Below are 27110 nucleotides of genomic sequence, written 5' to 3' on the forward strand. Positions count from 1 at the left end.
CCGGGGATCGAACCGGCGCCGCAGAGGTCGCCGGCAGCTTTGCAACCCAGCGCTCAACCGCTGCGCCACCGGGGAGGCCCCGGTAATTAGCTTTTCAAGGTGGTTTATATCTTGTTGACCACTCATGGTCAAGAACTCCACTACAATTTATTTTATTTTGTGCTAACAGTGGATGGTAAAGGTTATTAAACTGTTAAAAGAAACTCTCTAGCTCCTACTCTCTTTTTCTCCAAAGCTATAATTTCTTGTGTGTTTGTTTTAAATAGGAAGCAAGAGTACTGAAACATTGATGTATGTTCTCATCTCAGTTTCTTCATTTGTAAGTTGAGGATAATAATAGTGCTTGATTTCATAGGGTTATGAAGAGTCAGTGAAATAATCTTGTGTGGCTTTAGCACAATGCCTAGCAGACAATAGCAATTGTCAGTACATTTTAATTATGTACCATTGTTTTACATCCTTGTTAATATTTTGACAGTATTGGATTTCTCCCCTCAGGTATTGTCACAGTAACTCTGCACCACCAAAGCACCTATAGTCCTCCACTAAAGTTCATTGTGCTCTCCCTCCTGCTCCCCTTTTTATTCTACCCCCTCCCCTCCTCCCACCTTGGATGTCTCAGATCTATGATCAGCTTTCAAGGATTCATTTTAAAGTTTGTCTTTGACCCCTAGTTTGGCTTCTCTATATTTCATGATAGAAATTTTTATAGGCATATTTTGCTAATGCTACTTCTTTAGGAAAGCAGCTGTTCATTCTAGAAAGACAGGCTGTGTCATGACATTCATTTTGACCTTTTCACAGTGGCGTGGGAGCTGTGGTGAGGGAGAAAAAACCTCAGAGCCCAAATCTTAATGAATTTATATGCTATGTTTATGAACAGCTATGCTTTATCCAGTTTGGTTCTTTGAGAGGAATAAGGGTCAGTACCACTGCAAAATGGACCCTTCCTGAACCTTTATTTGGTGTAGATCAAGTAGACTTGCCTCTCAGGTAATGAACTGTGGGAAGGTTTCCAGGCAAACACGTAGTGCCCTTAGATGCCTCTACACATCCCAGGCTGGAGTGGCAGCAATAGTGCTGGGAAGCTGCCCAGGTGAGATGTTTCTCCAGCAAATTTGCCAACACTTAATGTGAGTTGCCTAACTGACCTCATTCTTAGATCTACTCTTTTCTGAACTACAGAGAGCACCAGTGTGGATAGCCCAGAGTTTATGAAAATGTAGGTGCCAAAGAAAGTTAATTCCCTTCAGAAACCACACAAGTTCCTAATGGTTCTGATTTACAGGAAATAATTTGTCATAATACAGTTGACTGTTTACTCTGAATGAGTGTGTGTACATGCATAGCAGGTGCTTTTTGTTGGAAATGAGTAAGCAATTTGAAATTTGCCTCAAATTTTCTCCCCTGGAGAAGTAGAATTCTTTTATAGTACTCAGTCATTTTGTTCCCTTGACTGTTCACTTTCTCTTTGGTATGCATTGAACTTATAGATGAAACAAGGGAGGCTTGCAGTTTTATTTTCTGCTAATACAGAGCCTGGGAAAATATATACACACTCAGAAAAGAAACAGTTAACTTAATCTGTCATGAATGGTATATGAATCACATGAAAATTAATGAAGGGTCATATAGTAAAATTGAACTTTATTTTTTTACTTTATTTTTTTAATAAAATATATTTCCCCCTCTGAGAAAGAAAAAAATTGGGGATGTATATATCATTATTCAATAAATAGAATAAATAAGAAAAAATGCACTCGGTGAGCATATCTTGTGGAACAGAGGGAGAGAAAAAGTAAAGAGGGACAGAAAAAAAGAAAGAAAATTGGAAGGAAAGAGGCACAGGGAAAAAGTGAAAGTAAAAATGGGAGCGATCCAGACAGTACAAGTGCGACTCTGGGCATAGTCCAAGGTTGGAGTTAGTGTCGATTACTATTTCAAGGCAGTCACATTTTCCAGCTCTAGGCTCTAATTTAGTCTCAGGCTCCTGCTTTGTGGGCCAGTGACATGCAGACAATGACCAGCCTCAGCTCATGGTCTGTAGCTCATGGCAAAGACTGTTTTGCCAGAACTGTAGGTCTGAGGGCAGCTTGGGTCTCTTTTTCAAGAGACAAGTGAGATGAGATTTTCTTTTTCTATAACCGTGTTACTTTATTGGTTACAAAAACCAGGAATTTATTTGAAAAAAAAAAACAAATCTATAAAATAAAGCAAAAGCATTTTGCACATACACACACATGAAGAGACAGAGAAGTATACATGAAAGGGACTAAGAATGTAAGAAGGAATGTCTAGGTAGAGGTAGTAGGAAATCCAGAAAGTGTTCCTTAGAGGTCAGGGGAATAGTTTCCCCACAGTTAGGTATAAAATTTATACCTCACAGCTTGAGTGTAAAATGTGTATATTTTGAGTGTAAGTTCCATGTCTTTTGTACAAATGGATATCTATATGACTATTACCAAAATCAAGAAAAGGAATATTTTCATCTCCCCAGAAAATTATCTCTTGGGTCTTTGTCCCTCCTGTTTGCCCCCACAGCAGTACAGTATTCTAAAATCTGTCTCTATAGGACAGTTTCCTCTGTTCTTAAACTTATCAACCTTATCTGCTCCTTTGTGCTTGACTTCTTTTGTTCATTTTAAAAAATTCATCCATGTGTCAGTAGTGCATTCCTTTTGCTGGATAAAATTCCATTGTTGAATAGACAACATTATTCATCTGTTCTCTTTTTAAGGGACATTTGAGACTATGATGGGTAAATGTGCTATGAACATTCTTTTACATCTTTCGTTTAATGCCCACTCGTTTCTCTTGAACATATGCTAAGTATATAATTGCTGAATCATAGAGCTAGAAGAGTATGTTTAGCTTTATTAGAAACTGAGTTTTCCAAAGTGTTATTTTATATTCCCATTAGCAATTTATGAGCATACCAGGTGCTCCACAGCCTTACTAACATTTGGATCTCTTTAAATCTGAGTCATTCTAATGCAAGTGTGTAGTGATCGCTCGTTGTGGTTTTAATTTGTATTTCTTTGATGATTAATATCGAGGGTCACCCTTTCACATGCTTATTGGTGATTCACATTTCTTTTGTGAAATGCCGGCTAAAGTTTTTTTTTTTTTATATTTTATTTTATATAATTTTTACATCTTTTTTCATCTTTGCACAATGTATGCATTTTCATTTTGGTTATATTCCCCATACAATTGCAACCCCCTCCCCCTTATTTTTACTGTAGTCCTTCCTTTCCCCGCCCCTCCCTCCCCCGCTGGCTAAAGTTTTTTCCTATTTTAAAAATTGTGTTTTGATTTTTAAATTCCCGATTTGTAGGAATGTTTAATATGTTTACATTTAATATTATTACCAATAATTTCCTGTCTTTCTCTTTGTTCATCTATTTTTCCTTCCTTCTTTTGGATTAGTCAAGTATTTTCTGTTTTTCTTCTCTAGAGGCTATTACTTCTTTGTATTATTTTTGGTAGTTACTCATCTAGTGATTACAATATTCATCTTTTAATTTATCACATTCTACCCTAAATAATTGTACTAGCTCGGCAATATCAGAACCTTACAAAAGTATACTGATTATCCCTCTTTCATCATTTGTGCTATTTGTCATATTTTACTTTGAACATAGTAGAAACCTGAGGATATTGTGTTCTATACGTTTGAAACAGTTCATAGTCTTATAAAGAAAAAATTTTAAATTTTGTATGTTTATGCACAAATTTACCTTTCAAGTTCTTTTTGTTCTCTCTACAACTGTGGATTTACATCTTTCCCCTTCCGCATGAAGAATTTTTCTCAGTTTTTTGTAGTACAGATCTGCTGATCATATATTCTGTTTTTGATAGCCTGAAAATGTCTGAATTTTGCCTTCATTTTTGGAGAATATTTTCTCTGAGTAGAACATTTTAATTTGATAGTTTTCTGTTTCTTTCAGCACATTCAAGATGTCCTGGTTTCTTCAATGAGAAATCAGTTGTAATTCTTACTGTTGTTCCCATATATGTAATGTTTTTTTTCCCTTTCACTGATTTTAAGATTTTCTACTTATCTCAGAATTTTAGTAGTTTGACTATAATGTGCCTAAGTTTTATTATTATTATCATTATTTATTATTATTCTGTCTTCTGTTTGCTGCACTTTTGTAGCTTTTCATCTGTTTTGGAAAATTTGGAGTCATCATCTCTTCAAATATTTCTTCTTTATTTCAGCGATTCTAGTTACACCTGTTAGTTGAGTTTATCTTGTTCCACAGATCTTTGATATTGTTATTTTTTCGATTTATTGCTCTTTCAGTGCTTCAGTTGAATAATTTTTGTAGCTCACTTCCAGTTCACTAATCCTTGTTCTGCCCTGTGCATTCTGCTGTTAAGTCCATCCAATAATTTAAATTTTTTAGAGGTATAGTATATTTTAATCACAGCATTTCTACTCTGTTCATACTGTTTTCATTTATTTGATGAGATTCTCCGTATTTAACCCCATTTATGCCTTCCTTTCCTCTAAATTCTTCAACAAAGATATCATAATTATAAATAAGTCTTTTCTGAAAATTTCATCCTGTGGATCATCAGTGGGTTTAAGTCTACTGACAAGTTTTTATGTCTATTAACTGTGGACTTTGTTTTCCTCCTTCTTCTCAGGTCACAATATTTTTTTTTTAAAGATTTATTTATTTATTTATTTATTTATTTATTTATTTATTTATTTATACAAGCACTGGGTACAGAGAGAAGTGCGGGAGGGTGAGAGAATTCACCAGAGCCAGAGCGGGGAGCAGAGCAGGCAGAAGAACCGAAGTACGCTGCTGAGGGGAGCAGTGGGCGGCAGGAGAGGTCTGCGCGCCATGTGGGACCCTCCTCCGGTGGCCGGGGAGCAGCCGGGGATCGAACCGGCGCTGCAGAGGCTGCGGGCAGCTTTGCAACCCAGCGCTTAACCGCTGCGCCACCGGGGAGGCCCTCAGGTCACAATTTTTAAATCCTATTTCAGATAGTGTGTGTAAAAGACTACTAGAGACTGGAGTAGATGATCATTTCCTCCAGAGAGGGCTCACCCTTTAGTCTGACATGCACCTATTATGAGGGGCTGAACTCATCAATGTAAAAAGGCAGTAGAGCTGAGTTGGAGCAGAAAGGCTGTGGAGCAAGTTTCATGTTCCACCAGTTTACCTCTGGCTCAAATATCTTTAAGAAGATCGGCCTCTCCATCCAGGAGAGGGATCTAAGCCCCACATGACTAAGAAGGCCCTCTCTGCTTTGCACACCTGATCCCAGACTTTCTGATGATTCCACTTCTCTCTCTCTGGATTTCAGAAATCTAAGTAGATTTTCTTTTTTTCTTTTGAGCCATAGACCTCAAAGGCTTTAAAGAGAAATATAATTATTTTTAGTTGGTTTACCTTACTATTGTTTTTATGGAGTGATGGTAGAACTCTTGAATTTGATTCTGATGAATTAAATAGTAGATCCCTTCAAGAACTCATTTTATTTTAAAAAAATGAGATGACTCATTATTTATCATATTATGAATTTGCAGATAATTTTTCCCATCTGTAGTGTCCTTAGCCAACTAACCTTCAGGACCGTGCTTCTGCTGCCTTGAAAGGTTGCCATGGAGAAGATAAGAAATATCTAATTTATAGAATGGAAAAGAAGGGCAACGAATATTTATTAAGTTCTAGGTTGTAGTACATTCCTAAGAGCTCTGCTTAGCCCTTTACATACATACATACATGCATACATGCATACATACATACATTTATTTATTTAAAAAATGTTTATTGGACATTTACTCTGGTATGGAGGAAACTTGCAGAGATGGAGGTCACATAGGAACTGTGGGGTCAAGCACCCATCAAGGAGTAGGAATAAAGAGGAGGAGTAAGTCTTTCTGAGAGCAGAGGGAGCTGAGCAGTTAAGGTGCTGGACTTAGAAATGGACATATTTGTTCCTACCAAGAACCAGAAAATGAAGCATCTGGACCCCACATCTTTATTCCTGATCAATGTGTCAATAGAAATACTTTGGAATAAAAAATAATAGAAAATCTAATTAGCAATGACTAAATCTTAGGTAGATTTATTTCTCATTGAAAGAAAGCAGGAGCCCTAAGGATGGCTGGTAACTCAACAAAATCACCAGAACCTAGACCCTCCATCTTTAATGTTATAGTTATTCATCCTCATCCTGGGGGCCTCATGATTGCAAAGTGGCTGCCTAAGCTGCAGCATCACATCATCTCCTGACCATGTGCAAGGATGGAAACGAAGCAGTCAAAATTCTAAGAAATTTCTCAGCACTCTTCCATTTCACAGACAAGTACTCCATCACATGGTCACTTGTGACTACAAGGAGAGGCTAGAAAGGTGAGTATCTGACAAAAAGTGACTGAGTTTGTTGTGATCGAATTAGCAGAGCAATGATGATTCATCTCTCAGAGCAGTCCAAACAAAATCAAGGTTCTGTGAGTGCCATAGTGTGTGTGGGTAATTTGCTTTAAAATACTTCAGTATAAGTGCAGTGATGTGTATGTGTGCAAGTTAATACTAATCAACACTCTAGGAAGGAGTGGGTAATTAGTATATAAAGAGTCCTTATCTCAATCAATATCTTTGGGTTAGTTAATTAGTATAATGAGTGTTAGGAATAATTGTTTATTGGTGAAATGAATAGTGGGGTAGCAGGACCCATGGGCTGTGCATGAATAAAATGGGTCATGAGCATGCTTTCTGTCAAAATCTGAGGTGGAAGTGCTGGAGCCCCTTGGCCCTGAATGGACCCATGAAGAGTCCCACCAGCTGATGAGGCCTCTGATAATGCTTTAAGTTAATCTGTCTCTGAAGTTGCTGCTCCTGGAGGGGCTTTCCAGAGAATCTGAAGCTTAGGAGTCTCTCCTGAGCACAGGGAAATTGTTTGATGCTTGCTTATGAACCTCTGTATATTTGGTGAATTTTGCTCGAGACTTGGTTTTACCTTAACATACTACCTTGGAGTAAGGTTACAGAAATAGGGACTATATTACCTCTTTCTGCCTTTAACCACCGATATGACTAGGCTACGCCAAGAAGAATCTAATACTTGGCCAAAGAGCCAAATTAGCTCATGTCTGTTCTCTCCAGTTAGTGAAGGAGTAAAGGGGGATAGTTGTTGGGGAGACCACCGCACCAATATATCCCGTAATGAGATGTTAGTTTGAAAGAATTTCAAGGGAAGCTTCATGATGTAATGGACATAAAACTCCAAAGCAGGTGATAAACCAAAATACAAGTAAAATAAAATAACCAATTTCAGGGCGCTGAATGATCAAGAGTAGATTTTGGAAAAAAAAAAAAAAAAGAGTTTTCTGTAAACTGTCTTTAAATTGATTGGTTGCTATCTTATGAGTCTTTTCTCCCAGGTGGGAGTGCTAGCGATGTTCTATCCTCACCTCAAGTGTAAGGGGATACAGCATATTGATACATGTCCCTTGGAGATGGAGGTGGATGTGACAGACTAGTATTTGATACACACTTGAGGAATCTGAAGGACTTCAATTATAGGTGGCGAGGTAGAGGGAATGAAATTGCTGCACTGTGGAGAGAAACTGCTTTAGCCTCCACTGGCCGGTGAAGAAAGTTCAAGGATAATGGTGCTAGAGTTAAGGTGCTTGATAGGATTGTTAGCATGGGGCTGTTTTAAAAGGGATCCTGGGCCTCCCCGGTGGCGCAGCGGTTGAGTGCTGGGTTGCGAAGCTGCCCACAGCCTCTGCAGCACGCCGGTTCGGTCCCTGGCTGCTCCCCAGCCACCAGAGGAGGGTCCCACATGGCGCGCAGATCTCTCCTGCCGCCCGCTGCTCCCCTCAGCAGTGTACTTCGGTCCTTCTGCCTGCTCTGCTCCCAGCTCTGCTCTGGTGAATTCTCTCACCCTCCCGCGCTTCTGACTGTACCCAGTACTTGTATGTATAAATAAATGAATGAATGAATGAATGAATGAATGGGATCCTGCCTCAAAAGGCTACTTCCAGAAGGCAAATTACCCCAACGGAGGGACTGTATGACCCTTCAGAAAATAAACTGAAGTTGAGGAGGGAAATAGGGAGCACTGCTACAAAGAAGAAATTTTAGGGCCTCCCCGGTGGCGCAGCGGTTGAGCGCTGGGTTGCGAAGCTGCCTGCGGCATCTGCGGCGCCGGTTCGATCCCCGGCTGCTCCCCGGCTGCTCCCCGGCCACCGGAGGAGGGTCCCACATGGCGCGCAGACCTCTCCTGCCGCCCGCTGCTCCCCTCAGCAGTGTCCTTCGGTCCTTCTGCCTGCTCTGCACCCCGCTCTGGCTCTGGTGAATTCTCTCACCCTCCCGCGCTTCTGACTGTACCCAGTGCATGTATAAACAAAACAAACAAACAAACAAATAAATAAATAAATAAAAACATGCCTCTATTAAAAAAAAAAAAAAAAAGAAAGAAATTTTACCTGCATTACAGGAAGAGTGGGCAGAGGGATCCAGCTGGACAACCACCAAAGGATCCCGACTGAGCTTAGAAATAAAATACTGGTTCAAGCCCCTGCTAGACCCACAGCGCCCAAAGTCATCATAAATGCGGGACAGATGAAAAAGCTCTTTCCTTCTTCTCTTCCATCCATCCATCCTGTGATGGAGAAAACAGAAGCCACAATTAGTAGGCTGAAGAAAGAGAAGTAAAGAAAGGAATGAAAAGCTGACCCTATGGCCTGTGTCTGGCCCTACCAGAAGGAAAGGGGAATGAGAAACCCCATTTTTGATGATCATAAGGAACTAAGCATTATAAGCATCAAAATGAGACTAGTTGGCTGTTTAGAGTGGTGGCAGAATTTTCTGTTCCCCAAGAGTGATCCCAAAGTCATGGACCTACTGGCTTTTCCATCTGCAAATCAAAGCCACAGTGAGGTATCCCCATGACTCACTATGCCATCTATTAATTATAGCATAATTAATTACTAAGAATTATTACTCCCCCTCTGTGTTTAATGATGCTTACTAGTCTTTAGTGAAGACCTAAGGTCACACAACTAAGACACAGGGCAGCAGACTTAAAACTCAGGCTGTCTGACCCTGTGCCCATATGCAGCCTGGACCCTTTACTTTGTTCCAACTTGGCTCCAGGAGGATGAGCACCCATCTTTCCTGTGCACTCCCACATCTCCAGCACCTAGCACATAGTAGCCACTCAAAAATGCTCATTGAATGAAAGCCAGCCAGTGCACAATGGAGCTCGGTCAGCACTTTCCTGCCTTTGTGAACCTCTGTGAATGGGTGAGTCACCCCCTCTTTGGTTTGGGATGACCTTTTATGATAGCTTTTTTTGGTCTCAGAAAACTCTGCAGTGAGTCTCAGGTGGGCCTGCTCCACCGGCCTCTTCTTCCTCTCCCCTTTCTTCTCTCTCTTCTTTTCCTTGTTGCCAGTGCATTGGTGTGACCTTACCTGCCTTGTCCAGTGGGAGAGGACTCTCGGTTATGCTGACACCAGGGCCACTGGCCTGGCTTACCAGAAAGGTGCCCTCAGGGACTGTGTTGACCCCTGAGCCTGCATGGTCAGCTTTTGTGAGCCTTCCCTGCCTGCACTGTGAGGGCTGCTCACTGGTGCCTTCCTTTCTGGCTTGAGGAAAGTTTGTCAAGTAGCAGCCCATTCCAGGAGGGTCCAGAGAGTCTAATCGTCCCTGTGGCAGAGGGAGGCAGCAGGAATCCAGGTCAAGAAGGACTTGGCACCATGGTGTAGCTCAGGGTAGGGGAGCCAGGACAACAGTTAGCTTCCCTTTTTTTGCTACAAAGGGAGGATGGGCAGGAAGCTGGATTTGCTTTCAGTGCTTGAATCAACAGTGAACCCACTGTGTCTGCCAGCCCATATGGTTTGCAGAGGCAGCCTCAGACTGCATTTTGGCAGATGGAGGGAAGCTATGCTGAAAATGACAGTCTAGCAAGTGGGAAGGCAAAGAGCGAGCAGGTGAGAACCTGAGGCGGAGGCTGGTAGAGAACAGGGGGAGCCCCTAAGGAAGAAACAGAGTCAAAGCAAAAGGAATATCATTTCTGTAACCACTTCCTCTTCCCCCCACCCACCCCTCACATTTGGACAGCTGGGTGCCAACCTCACCGCTTCAGGAGTGTGTACACAAGTCAGTCTTGGTTTCACTACAGGGCGAAGCAGAGAGGCTTATAATGGGATGAAGGATCTGCGTGGGAAATAACCAGAGACTGAGGACAACAGGGTCCTCTCAAGTCTGTGCAAGATCCCTGAAGCTCAGACACAATGGAGGGGAGGCTAAGGGAGGAGGGTGAGGTGGGCTTGACTGATACTACCAGCAGCAGCGGTGTAGGATGTATATTGGAAGGCGGGTTGTAAGGAGGGACCCTGAATACCAATGGAATTCAGTTTAGAAAACCCAAAGTGGCGTTTTTTCTGTGCTCCAAGGTTGAGCACAGAGATAAGTACCTGCTGCAAGAATATGGCTTTTTTATTCCCAGAAGGGGAAAAAAAAAACCTCAGACTTGACTTGCATATTTGAGCTGTTTTTTTGTTTGTTTTGGTAAATGTATTGAAGTGTAACATACATCCAAATAAAAAGTATACAATTCAATTAATATTCACAAAGTAAATTCACTGCTCTAGCAGAGCCCATAACTGAATATAATAGGCACTGGGGAGGCTTCATGCACCCCATACAATCATATCAATCCTCCCTAAAGAATGACCACTCTCCCGGCTTCCAATGGATTTATGTAGATGGTTTTTAAAGTTATGTAACTGGGGTCAATTGAACTATACTCTTCCGTGTCTTGCTTTGCTCAGTGTGTTTGTGAGATTTGTCCATGATGTTGTGTGTAGCTGTAGTTCATTTCCTTCTATACCTGTAAGGTGCCTCATGGTGCGACTCTAACAGGATTTATGTACATGCACTCTGTTTGAGGCAAGTGTTCATGCTGTTTCCAGCTTTTAGCTATTGCATGGAGTGCTGCTATGGACTCCCTTGTATGTCTTTTGGTGAATATAGTGGGCATTTCTGTAGGGGATAATCTGAGAAATAGACTTGCTGGGTCATAGTATGTGTATGACTAAGCTTTAGTAGATCCTGCCAAAGGGTTTTCCAATCTGGCTGTAGTAATAACACTGTCACCGGCAGTGCACAGAGTGCCCATCCCTCCTCATCCTGCCCAATGCTCAGAGATGATTCTTTTTCACTGTAGTCATTCTAGTTTATGTGAGTCTTCATTCAGCTACTTTCTTGCTCATGAGGCCTTGCCCTAATCTCTTCCTATTGTAGGTGATCCTGTTCTCTCTCCCAGCACCTCTGCTAGGGAGTTGGGAGAAGTAGGGACGGCTTTGTTTTCACCATCATAGTGTGTTAGAACTGAAGAGGTGACCTTCAAGATCACCTGTCTGTCCTCTTTGTTATACAAATGAGAAAGCTAATCAAATGGGGAGTTGAGGCACAGATGAGTTTTTCAGAGTCTTCCAGGCTGCAAATATCTGAGGCAAGACTAGCACTTGAACTCCTTGATCATGAATCTGCAACAGGGTGGTCCCCAGGAAAGGGGGAGGTTCCCTGCCCCACCCAAGGGAGGGTGGAGCTGAGCAGGAAGAGGAGAAGCTGCAGAAGAGACTGAGGAAGGAAGCAGGATGGAGCCAGGAGACCTGGAGGAGGCGCATGGAGCCTAGAGACACGTAAAAAAACTGCGCTTGTCTTTTGGTCGTGGACTGGGTGACACAGATGTGGGTGAGACCCGTGGGGAGGTGACCATGGCAGCTTTTATCTTGATGTTGATTTTGCTCTTTTCCTTCCGGACTTGTCCGGTTGTTTGTGACCCTTTTTTGTGGGTCCCCACTGGAAGATGCTTTAGACTTGTGGCAGGCTTTGGGGCCTTGCTCTGGGCCGATCCCATATGGATGGAGTTTTACCCACGAGGGGATGGGTAACTTTGGGTGCTTCATTTAGAAACTAGACTCTTTGCCTTACCTGTATTGTTTCCTAGTTTTATTAAAGATCCTTCCCATTAAAGTCTCCTATGTTTTGTGTTAATACGGCGGATGGCAGAACCCATTTAGAATAGGCAGGTTTGCGGGGTTTGGGCTGCCCCTCTCCCTGTCCTATAACAAATCCACTGCTTTTTCTGCCTCCCTGAGCCGTTTCTTTATTATGACTTTTTAATTTTACTACCAAACTTGAGCGTCAAGGATGTTCCTTGGAGCCAATAATAAACGCATTTCAGCTGTTGTCTGGGCAGCTAATCCACCCCTGCAGCCCATCCCTTTGGGTGGCAAGAATAGTCAGAGCAAGGGTTTCTCGACAGAGTAGATAAGCTACAAATCCCTAGCCTTGTCATCTACCTGGGGATTGAGGTGAGATTGCATTTCAAAGCTTTTGGAAGCCTCCCTAATCCTTATTTCTCATGGGCTTCCATCTGCCCTCAAACAGTTAGGGTGGAATGTAGTGATCATACTTCCTCTTCCCCCTCCCATTATGTATCTCCTTATGTCGATAAGCTGTTCTCATCACTTTTTCTTATGTGAGGGCAATACCAATACTGAGTACTTGCTATGCATTAGGCAACCTATCATTCGTAACACCCCTAGGAGACCCGTATCATCATCTCCCTATTTTACAGATGAAGCTTGGGATCTTAGAGCTATCAACTTGTCTGAAGGCCCACCATGAAGTGGATGAGCCAGGACTTGGACCCAAGAATTCAAGGTCATCCTCTCAACCATGGCTCTGTAGCCTCCATCTCTTCGAATCAATATCATGGGATCGAGGAGGGAGAAAATGCTGGCTCAGGGCGTCCCCTTCCCTAAGACAACCATATAAAGGAAAATCTGAAACGATAAAGCAGATGTGTTTCCTCGCAGAAGGAACACAGTGTTGTTTAAATCCAGCTCTCTAGCGGGAGCATTTAAAGTGTTTGTTTTCACAGAATTTACTACTTGACTCAGGGGCTTGGCAGAGTCAAAGAAACTCAACCAGAGTGTTAGAGAACTTCTAGCCTCGAGTGGTCATTGGGAAATTAAGAGAAAGCATCTCTTCTTCAAATAGGGGCAGTGGAGCTCAGGGTGGAGGACAGTGTGGGGAGCTGGCAGAGGAGCATTGTATAACCTAGATTCTGAGGCACTTCATAGGAAGAAATATACCTGTAGATGATAAAGGTCATAAGCAAAGAAATTTGAATCACACAGGACAAATTCAAAACACTTCCTTCACAAAAATGTAGGTATAACTGCCATTCTTTTTCTGAGAGTAGAGAGGAAACTCTCACAATGTTAAGGTGGAGTGTTCAACCGGGAGAAGTCAAATATGCATCTTGCCAGATGGTGGAATAGAGAACAGTTAGTCATATATACTTGCATTGGGGAGAAGGATGTTTAGGAAATAATCACAATTTATAAAAATCTGTGTGGACTCTTGATTGAGAGCAGAGATCAATGTTGGAAATTTTTATTTTAAACTTTTGAAGGCCACTTTCCATCGTCCTCCACATGTCCCTCTGCCCACTATTCTGTCTAAAGCCTCCCAGTGGTCTCCCACTACATTTAGAATAAAATCCAAATCCACACCAGATTGACAAATTGCTACCTGAGCTGGCTCCTGCTTGCTTTCCCAGTTTCTTTTCATCCCACCCTCCTCTTTACTCCACCAGCTAGACACTAGCTTTGTTTTGCTCCTGGAACATGTCACATTGTTTCTGACCCAGGTGCTTTGTATTCCACTGGTTTCTCTCCTTGTAATGCTCTTTCTTGACTTTTGCATCACTGGGTGCTTCTCATCTTTCCAATTTCAGCTCCTGTTCACCTCCTTAGAGAGCCTCTCATCAGCCGATCCTTCTTCCTTCATAACACTTACCGTAATCTCTACTTACCTTGTTTATGAATCTCTACTTGTTTATTACCTGACTTCACTCACTAGATTTCAAACTCCAGGAGTGAAAAGAGCTTGGATGTGCTTTTGCTTTTTTTAATTGAGTGTCATCAGCATTTATAACAGTGCTAGGGATTACTAACTGTTATTAATTGGATGAATGAATAAACTAGATATCTTAATACCCATGCAAGAAATATTCAGACTCCTAGTTCCAATTAATAAACACCAATTTTAGAACACAATAGAATTAGTTTTCTTTGAAAACCAGCCTAAGCCTTCTCTAATGATTAGATATACCTGTGGCACAGATATAAACCCATCAAATACAAAGGTCTGAAATGCAGACAAGGAGATTGATTTTCAGAATGGCAGTGTAAGGAGCTTTGTGAACCCACTATTCAGTGAAAATTACTTAAAACAACCATTTAAAAACACTGGAAATGGTTCTAGGTTATATAGCAAATGAAGAATCATCTAGTCACTAAAATCTATGTAATTATATTAAAAAAAATGCAAGCTCCCTCTATCTCCATGTCAAATTCAGTGTGACTTTACTACAGACAGGTGCAGCCAAGAACACAGGAATCCTTGTACCCCAGCTTCCCATTGCAAGATTTTCTTTCCAGGGGAACAAGTATGTCAAAATTTCTTGATTTCCTCCTTCCTTCCTTCCTTCCTCCTTCCTTCCTTCCTTCCTTCCTTCCTTCCTTCCTTCCTCCCTTCCTTCCTTCCTTCCTTCCTCCCTCCCTCCCTCCCTCCCTCCCTCCCCTCCCCTCCCTCCCTCCCTCCCTCCTCCCTCCCTCCCTCTCTCCCTCCCTCCCTCCCTCCCTCCGCAAGAATGTGGCTTTTTTATTCTCTCTCTCTCTCTCTCTCTCTCTCTCTCTCTCTCTCTCTCTCTTTCTCTCTCCCTCTCTCTCTTTTACATAGAAGAACTGGGATGTAGGCCAGAGATGTGGGGGCTGAAGGAATTCACTAGAGACAGAGTAGGGAACAGAACAGGTGGATTTACTGAAAAACACTGCTAAGGGTAGCAACTGGCAAAACAGGAGAGGTCTACTCTGCTGTATGTGGGTTAGCTCCCTGTCAGGGATTGAACTCAGGCTGTAGTAGTGATAACACTGAGACTTAACCCCTAGGCTACCATGGAGGCCCCAACATCAACATTTCTTATCTTTTCTGCAGTCAACTATTGCTGAAGCAAAATCCCATCAGAGTGGTCTAGAGATGGAGACTCCTTTCTGCCCATCCCTCTTGGAATGAAGCAGTAACTTGGGCATGGTATGCTGAGAATACTAGGTCCCTCTTGGCCATCCTGGGGCTCATAAATTGGGAGTTTCATGTCAGTCCCTAAAATGGGGTGCTACTCAGAAAGAGGCATGCCATTGTCTCCATTACCAGCTGTAGATCCCTGCTTCCAAGATTCTGCCTGGGGGGAGAAACACACCATAAAACAGCATCCAATATCTTCCCAGAGGAATCAGCTTTGTTTGCAACAAAGTGTAGAGAAGTTCAAGCCTAAGGATGGTCTCAAAAACAGTGGAGGTAGTTGTGGAATAAGGGAGGAGATTGCTAGATTCAAAGATGTAAGTTAAACTGTACAGTGGCTACTTTATGGGTGAGAACTAGGAAAGGAGACAGTTGGAAGGGAGCTTTCCTGGTGTCAGAACAGATATCAAATACTGAGCTCAGGGAATGTGCCTTCAAGGTAGCCCAAATTTGTTTGGATTAGTCTTTAGGGCATTTTATGCCTCAGGGCATTATTGAAAACAACAGAGCAATTAGCTAACAATTAGTAAAGCCTAACAGTTGGATATGGCCAGTGAACCAGATAAAGAGCACTGTGACAAACTGTCATCCAGGGTGACTGTGGATACACACAAAACTGTGCCTCCTAAATTGCAACATCAGAGCTTTTACACTATGAGAAAGTAGAGGTGCAAGGAAATGGACTTCACTAAAAGTGAATGGACTTCACTAAAAGTAAATACATGCAATGTATATGTATAAATAATACCACAAAAAGAGGAAAAGGGGAATAGAACTATAGAGGAGAAACATTTTTATGTATCACCAGCATTCAGCTGGTATATCTAAAACTGATTTTCATAAGTTAATATATATGGTACTTCCTCATGTAACCACTAAAAAATTCTTAAAAAATAGGGAAAAAACCATGAAAGAAATTTGAGTGCTTTATTTGAATTTATTTAATGTAAAAGAAAGATGTGAAGGAAGAATAAAGAACAGTATACACACACACACAAAAGAATAGAAGAACAAAAAGACATGAGACATATAAAAAAATAAAGAGTAACATGGCATATACATATCCAGTTATCAGTAATCACTAAGTGTGAATGGATTGCACAAGCCAACTAAAAGGAAGACATTGTTAACTGGGTGAAAAAGAAACAAGATCAAATTGTATGCTATTTGTATGAGGCATACTAAAGATTCAAAAGCAAATACACTGAAAATAAAAGGATGGAAAAAGATATATCAAAGAAATAGCAAACAAAAGAAAGTTTGAGTGTCTATATCAATATCAGACAAAATAGACTTTGAGACAACAAAATTTACTAGAGATAAGGAGGGATAATTTATAACAATAAAAGAGAATCTAGCAGGGAAATATAATAGTCGTAAACATTGTCTATAACAGGCACCAAATACATGCAGCAAAAACTGATGAAAACAGAGGGAGAAATAGGGCCTCCCCTGGTGGCGCAGGGGTTGAGTGCTGGACTGCGAAGCTGCCCGCAGCCTCTGCAGCGCCGGTTCGATACCCGGCTGCCGGTGAGGGTCCCACATGGCAGGCAGACCTCACCTGTCACCCACTGCTCCACCCACTGCTCCCCTCAGCAGTGTATTTCGTTGCCTGTCTGTTCTGTTCCCTGCTCTGGCTCTGGTGAATTCTCTCACCCTCCCGCGCTTCTGACTGTACCCAGTGCTTGTATAAATAAATAAATAAATCTTAAAAAAAAGGGAGAAATATAATTACCCCATATTTTATAATGGATAGAATTAGGTAAAAGATTGACAAGGAAATAGAAATTGTACTACACTATGAACCAACTAGACTACATTTAGAGAATATTCCATTCAACACAGAATGCACATTTTTCTGAAATGTACAGGGAAAATTTTCCCAGATAGATCATATGCCATAAAAAATTAGAAAAAAGTGACAGAAAAAAATTGGGGGGTACACAACTATGTGGAAATTAAACAACACACTCCAGAATATACAGCAGTTCAGAAGGAAAATATTAGAAATTACTTTGAGATGAGTAAAAATAAAGATACAACTCATCAAAACTTATAAGAGCAGCTAAAGCAAAGCTTAGAGGGAATTTTATAACTATAAATGCCTATACTAAGAAAGAAGACAATTCTTTTTTTTTTTTTTAATTTATTTACTTATTTATATAAGCACTGGGTACAGTCAGAAGCGCAGGAGGGTGAGAGAATTCACCAGAGTCAGAGCGGGGAGCAGAATAGGCAGAAGGACCAAAGTACACTGCTGAGAGGAGCAGCGGGCCCAGCAAGAGAGGTCTGTCGCACCATGTGGGACCCTCGCCGGCAGCCGGGTATCGAACCAGCGCTGCAGAGGCTGCGGGCAGCTTCGCAGCCCAGCGCTCAGCCACTGCGCCACTGGGGAGGCCCAAGAAGACAATTCTTAAATCAATAACCTAATCTCCCACCTTCAGACACTAAAAATAAGAACAAAATTAAACCTAAAGAAACAGCAGTGAATATTAAAGACTAGAGCACAACAGAAAAACAATAGAGGAAAGTCAATGTAACCAAAAGCTTCTTCTTTGTAAACATTGACAAAATTGACAAAGCTTTAATTTTCAATAATATTCAGATTACTAAAATCAGAAATGAAAGAGAGGATATCACTACCAACCTTACAAAAATAAGAGGAATTATAAAGGAATACTATGAATAATTGCTTGTCAACAGATTAGATAACTTACAACTTGTAGACAGAAATATGCAGATGACTGAAACTGACTCAAGAAGAAATAATTTGAATAGACCTACAACAAGTTGAAAACACTGAATTAATAATTTAAAATTAGAAGAAAAAAAAACTGACAAAGATGAGCTTATGTGCACTTACTCTGCTGCTGAATTTTACCAAACATTTAAAGAAGAGTTAGTACCAACTCTTCCACACAAAAAAAAAGGAAGAAAAGGAATAACTTTCCAACTTTCTTTCTTTCTTTTTTTTTTTTTTTTTTGTGGGACCCTTGCCAGCAGCCGGGGAATGAACCGGCACTGCAGAGGCCTCAGGCAGCCTCACAGCCCAGCGCTCAACTGCTGTACCAACAGGGGAGGCCCAACTTTCCAACTTATTTTAGGAGGCTAGTAAATTCCTGATACTGAAAGCATGCAATAACAGCACAAGGAAACAAGAGACCAATACACCTTATGAATATGAGGTATAAAAATCCTCAACAAAACACTAGTAAACTAAATCAATCAACATATGAAGTAAACTAAACATATTTAGTAAACTAAATCAATCAACATATCAACAACTTCTCCTGGGGGAGAAGTTCTCCCTGCAAGTGTTCATGCAGTTTGAGAAGTCAGTCAGCTGTGTGGAAAGGAACTGGTTGAAGTGAAAATCCCACTGAAAAATTCTTGAAAAGGGCCATTACAATGCACACATTACTTTGCATGGTAGCCCCTGGCCTCAAAGTCATAAAGAAAATTCATTTTACTTGATTTTTGAGACTTTCTTGGAAAATACAATATGTCTTTCCTTATATCTATGCATGTCAAATATTCCTAGGCTCTCCCCAAAACTTGGTCCAGAATTCAGGCACTCCAATTAGTATTCTGTCACGACTTTGGCTTGCTAAGAATTTCTAGAGCAAAGTAAAAATAATTTGTACTCTTGATGCAGTTACTGCTGTATTAAGTAGGAAGCTTTTGCCCATATTTAACAGAATACCAAGTCAACAGTGACTGAGACAATACAGGCCATTTACTACCTCACCTAACAAGAAAGCTGAGCTATTTCATCAGGTCAACAATGCCATTAAAGATGTAGTCTCCTTATGTTTATTTCATCAACTTTAACAATCAGCATCGTGTCTTCCGGCTTGCTGCCTCGTTCTCACACACCGGAAGCTATGCCGTAGACACCACATCTGTGCTTAAAGCAGGAAAGAAGGGATTACACCAAAAAACTCTTCATTTACTTTTATCTTTGATATAAAAAAAAACAAACTCTTTCCTAGAAGTCCCTCAGCAGACTTTCTCACATACATATTGAGCAGAGCTGAGACTCATGGCTACCCTTAAATGCAAGTGAAGCTGGGAGAAGACTGATTAGTGAAAGTGAAAGTGCCAAGATTGGCTTAAAATATCCATAATCTATTTCTTGAGCCTGGAAAAAGTGCTTCCGTGAACAAAATCAAGAATTTTTAGCAGGGAGGAAATGGCTGTTGGGTGGGCTCCCCATAGCATCTGCTACAAATGCCATGCAATGTTCTTTGCCCAAGCCCCCTTCCTTTCACCTCCTGTCTCATCCTTACAACCTCCCAGGGACTCAGGGAGGCTCTGTGTACTAGAGAGAAGTCAAGTTAAACCCTGGCAGGTGAGTGGCTCAGAGTGCTCTGAAGAGCTTTCTGAGATATGTTTCTCAGAATGAAAACTGAATTCTGTGGTCAAAAATCATTTGGAGGAAATTTTTATTTAAAAAATAGCACTGGCTACCAGCAAAAGTAGTGTGCAACATACCTTTGATATACTATCTCATTTAATCCTCACAGCAACCCTGTGCTGTGGCTCTGTCAGATCCATCTTGCTTTTACAGGTAAGTAATCCAAGTTTTTGACAAGTTAAATCACTTTTTTAAATCACATACCACTTGGTCAGTGATCAAATCAAGATTCAGATCAAGGGAGTCTATTTCCAAAGCCTTCAGTGTTTATGAAAGAGAGCCACAGAGCTGAACAGATTGCCTTGTCCCATGACTTCTCAGGGCCTTTCCTGAACTAGAATATATTGTTAAACAGAATGTATCAGAACCTCCCAAAGAAGGAGCTAAATCATTGACCACCAAACTCTTCACCAAATATTTAGCAGGATTTGGTAAAACTAGTGTCCTCAGAAACAGACTTCTGAAAACACTGGTTTAGTGGGGGGAACACAAGGAACCGTGTGGAATTTGTTGTTCCCTCTGCTGTTCTCCAACCCTGCAGCCCTTCTAGTTAATTCGTATTTCCCTTTCAAAACGTAAGCATCCCGTGCTGCAATAGCTTTTCCAGGTAGCTCTTTTGAATCTACACGTCAGACCTGGATGTCCCCTTTGTGATTTTGTACTGCTCTCTGCAGTAATTCCCAACAGCAGGCAATTTTGCCCCTCCCCAGGGGACATTCAGTAATGAATAGAAACATTTTTGGTTGTCACCACTGGTGTGATTGGCATTTAATGATTAGAGGTCAAGGACACTTTGAACATTATACAGTTCACAGGAAAACTATACAGCTGTCCCTTCGTCAAGAATTTGCCAGCCCTAGGTGTCAAGAGTTGCAGGATTGAGAGACCCTGCTCTGTGATGACTTCAATCATACACTTACCAGCCTACCTATCTTGTATTTACCTGTCTGTGTTGCTCCCTCACCCAACTGTCAGCTTCCTGAAATCTGGGGTTCTCACAATTTTCCAATGAAGGAATTAGTGATGGTTTGTAGTAAGTGCATTTGGGATGTCCACCTAGCCTGTGTTCCCCCATTATTGAGTACTGTTCATGAAAGAGGTCCTGGCCATATATTTGCACCGCATACACTGTATCTTTGTTCTAGCCATTGAACCAGAACTGGACACCAATCCCCACCTCAGCCCATCATATTTCCTCTTCAGGGAATTTAGAATTGATACCAAGTGCCACTATTCTGTCTTTGCTTGAACTTGAGGGCTATTTTATAGCTGTCTTTGGATCTGGCATATGGAAAAGTCTCATCAGAGGAGAAGGATGAGTACATTGCTAACAGGTGGAGACTGTGACATGCCAGAGACAGTGGTTGCCAATGGCATTTGACTTGCGGGTTCCACATTCCTGCACTCCTATAATGAACTCTTTCCATTTTATTTTGTTCTGAGTGGGTTTTTGTTTATACCAAATCAAAGAATCTTGGTGAAGATGCAAGTCAGGAAAGTTGTCCCTTACCCTGTATGTGAGAGTTAGGAGGAGAAAAAAAAAAATAGTGTCAGAGAATCTGTAAAATGGACCTCAGGAGATACCTCTGTGGTCCCATTTTCAATAGCTTACAAAGGGTAGCTTATTTTTAGATTATTATCCAAAAAGAGTGACTAAATGCTTTGGGGGTGGGGATTGCTTTAGATTCTAAACTATATATTATATTATATAATATATAATATATATATATTATATATTATATATAATATATATATTATATATATATAGTGGTGCAGAGCTATATAGTGTTGCAGAGTTCCCCTGTGTAAATGAAAGGCATTAGCAATCCTCTTCAGTTTCAATACATCAAAAGAGGCTAGTGGAGACAATTATTTCCTGAAGGGCCACATGACCTTATTGGACCTGACATTTATTTTATCTTCCTCTGAAAACAGTTAAAATTACACAATTGATATTTTTGCACTTCTCATTTTCTGCTTCTTGATGATTACCACAAAAAATTATAATACGTGATTAAATCTGCCTGTTAGCTTGGAAGAGACTTGGGAAAAAAACTTTAAGAGAAAACAGACAAATAGAAGACTTTTCTAGCTGTACAAAGGTGGCAGAGATATGACCCCGCCAGCGTGTACTCCTGGTCGCTTCTAGCTGTTATGGCTGGAGAAACACAGGGAGCCGCACCTACATTTGCTAGTGTAAACCCAGCCGCAAGTCTCACTTCTGAGGCTGGCCCCAAGTTTGGCGTGAGAAAACAATCTGTCAATGGTGTGTTTTCCAGTGCAGGGCTGACCATTTCCCTGAAGTGGGCCTACCCTCTGCTTGTTCCTTGACCTCCTCCCACAAATCTGGGATAGTTTTCTAAAGAAATAACTGTTATATTTCCCCACCTATTTTGTCCTTGATTTACCCAGCATGAATGCCAAGTAACATTTACATGATGGGCTGAGGACCCTCTGAGGTCATCCCTTCTCTACTGCAGACTGATTTGCAAGAGCTTGATGATACTCTTGTCAACAATCAAGCATTTGTTCTTTTTCTTTACCTACCAAATTCCGCCCTGTTTGTTTTGTTTTGTTTTTCTTTCCTGGGTCTACTCATCCCTTCTCTACTGCAGACTGATTTGCAAGAGCTTGATGATACTCTTGTCAACAATCAAGCATTTGTTCTTTTTCTTTACCTACCAAATTCCGCCCTGTTTGTTTTGTTTTGTTTTTCTTTCCTGGGTCTACTCATTACTGTTTCCAAATCTCAAAGTAATTTTTCCCTAATCTATTTTCTTTGGTGATTCCCAATTCCAAACACCTTTCCTTTTGGTGCTGTTTGAATTAAAAAAAAATAAATAATGCTGTTTTATTACAGCCATTATTTTAGGTTGTAGATCTTTATTGATGGAAAGTCCCATCCATGATGTGACAAGTCTTTGCTTTCTACTCCCCAAAACTCTGGTGTCAGAAATGGCTGTGGCATCAAGTTTAAAGCACTAACTTGGTTAATGAGACTAGTGGTCAGGTTACTGAATTGAGAGTCAGTCTTCTCAGATTCAGAAAATGTTCTCTCTGCATAGAAGGATTTTATACATTGATGAAAAAGAAAGAATAGGCAGAAAAAAAAATGATTCCTTAGATATAAGGGCAATAGTAAAAGCTGAATTTCTTTGACTCTGGAGAGAAATCCCATGCTAGGTCACTCATATTTCTCCTTTTAGAAGCCTGTATTAGTATATGAAAGGCAGTGGGGAGGAGGGGGATTCGTCATTTTAGTGGACTGCAGAGACCACTTTGAAATACTGAACATCTCCACGAGAAGAAATGTAATAGCTTCCACCTGATGTCATAGCTGCTGTTCTTTTTAAGGATCCAAGCATGGGGGTGAGTTTTCCTGCCTTGGAACATGACTGGGCCCTTCAGGATCCCGAGGGTATCATTTGCAGGACACTCCCTGCTCCCTGCTCTGTGACTCTTCCATAAGCTGGCCTTTGATTTTGGTGTTTCTTCTCAAAAGCCATGGCCCTGGCAGCCGGCAGTGACTCAAGCAGATGGCTGACTGTGACAAGCTTCTTCTGATTGGTAATAAAAATACCAGCAGCTACTATTGTGCACAAATACGTGAGGCTATTGCTGATTCCTTTGTATCTCTAGCTTCTATTCTGAGAAAAGGTTGGTCTTTTCCATGCAGAAACCTGACAGAATGAGCAATCATGCCAGGTGTGTGTTTGAAGCAGCTTCCGCAGTTTGGGAAAATGAGGATTTTTTTTTTAATCATTCTTCAAACCCTAACCTTACCCTCTAAGATCTGACCACTGGCCATAATTTGAGATGGGGAAGAGGAAGAGGTTCATCTTGTACAAAAACCATCAGAGGCACTCTGGAATTAAAAGATAAATTCAATATATATTGCCTCTCTCCTTCCTTAAAAGATGATGCTAATGACAAAAAATGAATAAAATAAATAAGGGGGGAGGATATAGAATTGAGAGTGAGAGTAGAAGTGAGTGCAGATCTAAATTAAATAATCCATTCCTTGGCTTATGAGTCTTGGGAATAATTCAGAGTTGATTTTGAATGTATTTTGCTAGGTTTATTGCATTGTTTCACAAATATTTCATCATCAGAATCACAAAAATTATTTTACTTTTCAAGAGGATATTAAGTCATTTTCTGATTATACATAATAATGGTAGATACACAAACTTCATTCCCATCTGTAATTTTCTCTAGTGCCATAATTCAATTTAGATATATTGCAGAGGCTGTGACAATAGTCATTAATAGCCAATAAACTCCATGACTCTGCTTGGGTGACCCTTTTAATGGTGAACTCCAAATCACAACACAGTAACTGTCAGTTTAATTACAATACTTCTGAAAATAATAACTTCTCTAAAAACATGTTCTAAAAACATTTCAAATCGAACTTGGTATCACCCTGAAGGAATTGTAACTTCACACTGTTGAGATAGTTTACTTTTTTTAAAAAAAGATTTATTTAGCATACAAGAGTTGGGGCACAGACCAGAGGTATGGGGGGTGTGTGTGTGAGGATTTACCAGAGACAGAGTTGGGTGCAGAACAGGCAGACTGACTGAAATACACTGCTGAGGGGAGCAGCAGGTGAGCCAGAAGAGGTCTGCTGCGCCATGTGGGCATCTCCCTGGCCGACCGGGGATCGAACTCACGCTGCAGAGGCTGCTGTTGCCCCATAGTGCGGTGCTTAACCCCTTGTGCCACCAGGGAGTGTTGAGATAGATTACTAAGATAGTTTCAGAGTAGACTAACCTTCCACGGTACATTAAAAAATAAAAAGACATACTTACTCAGCTTGCTGATCAGACTGTTACAATCAACATCATGGGTGCAAAAAAAAAAACTCAATTAAAAGCTTTTGTTGGAATGCTTTATACTTTCCACAGAACTAAAATAACCTGTTACACAATTAGTCACAAATACAGTTATCAAGTTTTTTGACCATACACATGAGCATTGTCTGCTTTGTAGCAGTGAGGTCCTGGCACCACTATGCTTGGCTGAGTCCACAAATCTGTTGTAACCTATGGCTTCCCTGTGAGTTCTCTGGCTCTCCTCTCCTGTTAAGCTGTGTTTCCTGGCACTTAATTAAAACCTTCTACATTGCCGTGGTTACTGCTAATGCTAGAACCACTATAGCCACCTTAGTTTAATGGTTTAAAAAAGTATTATCCTCTACCACCAGAGCCCCCAGGAAAATTTTCTCTTTCCAAGGTCCAAAATTTGAAGATTGATTGTTATAGTTGCCTAAATCATCGTAGCTTCCATCATTACCAAATTCATTATGACCATCCCACTGCTGCCATGTCCACCACTACCATCAACACTTTGCTTGCCACCAAAGCCACGTTGACCACTGCAGTTTCCTCCATGACCAAAGTTGTCACTCCCACTACCTCTGTGACCTCCATCAAAGATACCAGAACCACTTGAACCTCTTTGACTGGATGCAGCACTGATGATATCTTCCTTAGCTAGGGCTTTCTTTCCTTCATAGTTGTGGCCATTCACAGTATGGAATTTCTGTATGGCAATTTTGTCTATAGAATCATGTCATCAGCGGTCACAAAAGCAAAGCCTCTCTTCTTGCCATTGCAAGATATTCTTCAGTATCTTCCTAATGCCATCAACAAAAAATCTTTTTCTCACTTTAATGGACCCCAGGTCTTTGAGGATATTCTCTCTATACAGCCATCTTTGGGTCTACAACTCTTCCATCCACCTTGTGTGGCCTTGAATTCATAACTGCATCCACCTCCTCCACATTGGCACCTGTGACAAGCCCAAAACCTCTGGAGTATTTGGCGTTTGGATTTCACAGTCCATGTGCATTGCCTGTTATTCAAGATGGCGTCTCAGATCTTATCAGTTGTTTCAGAGCTTAAACATCTGATTAAGAACCTCTGCAACTGTTCTTACTCCTTGGAAGACTCGTACTTAGACATGATAGCAGTGGAGGGGGAGACTTACTTGGTTATGTCTATGGGGAAAAAAAGCTTCAGGAGTTTTTATAAAACTACAGATTCCCAGACCCCACCCTTTAGATTCTAATGGAGCACTTTAGACTGGAGCCAGAGTAGGTCTGTATTTTGAACAAGAACAAGAACTCTAGTGATTCTAACCTGTTCCTGCTGCTTTAAGATGTGATCTCAATAAGTTTAAAATGACGGGGCAAAGGGCAACCCAAAAATATCAACTGCTAACTCTGTGCCCTAAATCTGCCAACCATGAGGATTCTGGTGGGATGTGAGAAGTACTGGGATAATGGAGAAGGGGTCAAAAGGTCCACTTTCCAGCCCTCACCCTGTCATTTATTAACATGTGACCTTGGGCAAATGTCACCAGGAGGTTCAGGCCTCTTTTCTAGGATAGGTCCATAGTTCACACTCTGCTTATTTCTTTGGGTCATGGAGACCAAATGCAAAATAACTTAGGATATAACATGATGTGTTAGAGGTCACACAATTTGCAGAGATAGGCAGTGTTTTACTTCTTCCATCTTTTGATGGCACACTGACACTCAGCCTTGCCAGACCCTAAATCTTTATTCAACCAAACAGAGGATGCCTGGTGCTTTGTAAGGCTGATTCTGAACACAGCTCTCTTGACCTGGAAGGTATTGATTTTCAGAATCACCTGATGCATGTGTGAAAAGGCAAGATTATGGGGCTCCATCATGAATCTTTGGGAGTATGGGTAGGATCTTGTTTCCATCTCATCATGCCAGAGTGACATCATATGATTTCATTAAACGGGGAGAAGCTCCTGAACAGGTAGTAGATGAGGGGCCTAAGCACTGAATGTGACCTCACAGGCCACTGTCACATTTTCTGTGACCTGGGGTAAAGTGTCTTGCTGCTCCATCCTTTCATTTATCCTCTGCCCTCTTCTCCATTCCAGCTATTCTTTTCACCTTCCTCAGTCTCCAGCTACATTCCATTGCAGCAGAATCATCTCCTCCATCGAAATTCATTCCCTTCCTTCCAGTTCTCAAGGTAACTGTCCCCCAAATCCCATTCCCACAAAGGTGTGTGGGATAGGTTCTGGCACTCTCCAGACTCTACTTTGGTTTTTAAACAGATTGTTTGCATTTGATCATTATATCAAAGCATTCTATCAAGGCATTCCTAGAGAATGCCTATGAGTCATCAGCACCAGGCCCGCCAGGAGGATGTTGTGGGACAAAGGTCCCTGTCCCCCAGCCTGCCAAGCTGTTGCTGGTCAAGCCGGCCGATGTCCATGCTTATCAGCCAGATCCAAATGTCCCCTTCATGGACTCCATCCTCTCTCTGCCCCTCCCTTGCTCTGTGCTTCAAAACAAGACAACAGAATGTCTCCTCTCTGCTTATGGAAGATCTTCTTTCCAGCCTCTCATGATTTTATGGCCCTACTCCAGAAGACGTCCAACTTGGCTCTGATCTAGATGGCTACCATCAATTTCCCAATGCCTCTGATTCTTTTTCCAGGGAGCTCTCAACCTCCCTCCTGGGCAGGGCCTGACCCAGGGAGCCCTGATTTTTTGTTTACTGACTTC

At 41.3% G+C, this 27110-nt stretch overlaps 1 protein-coding gene and 1 pseudogene across 1 annotated transcript in view; one reads left to right on the forward strand and one right to left on the reverse strand.

The window, feature by feature from the left end:
* Positions 1 to 27110, forward strand: part of ADRA1B (adrenoceptor alpha 1B) — a 514351-nt gene that overhangs the window by 218845 nt on the left and 268396 nt on the right. The gene's annotated exons all lie outside the window — the stretch shown is intronic.
* LOC119236874 (heterogeneous nuclear ribonucleoprotein A1-like) lies at positions 24661 to 25521 on the reverse strand (annotated as a pseudogene).

The sequence above is a fragment of the Talpa occidentalis genome, unplaced genomic scaffold (genome assembly GCF_014898055.3).
Source record: "Talpa occidentalis isolate TD23 unplaced genomic scaffold, MPIMG_talOcc4v2.1 talOcc4.9, whole genome shotgun sequence".
Classification (NCBI taxonomy): domain Eukaryota; kingdom Metazoa; phylum Chordata; class Mammalia; order Eulipotyphla; family Talpidae; genus Talpa; species Talpa occidentalis.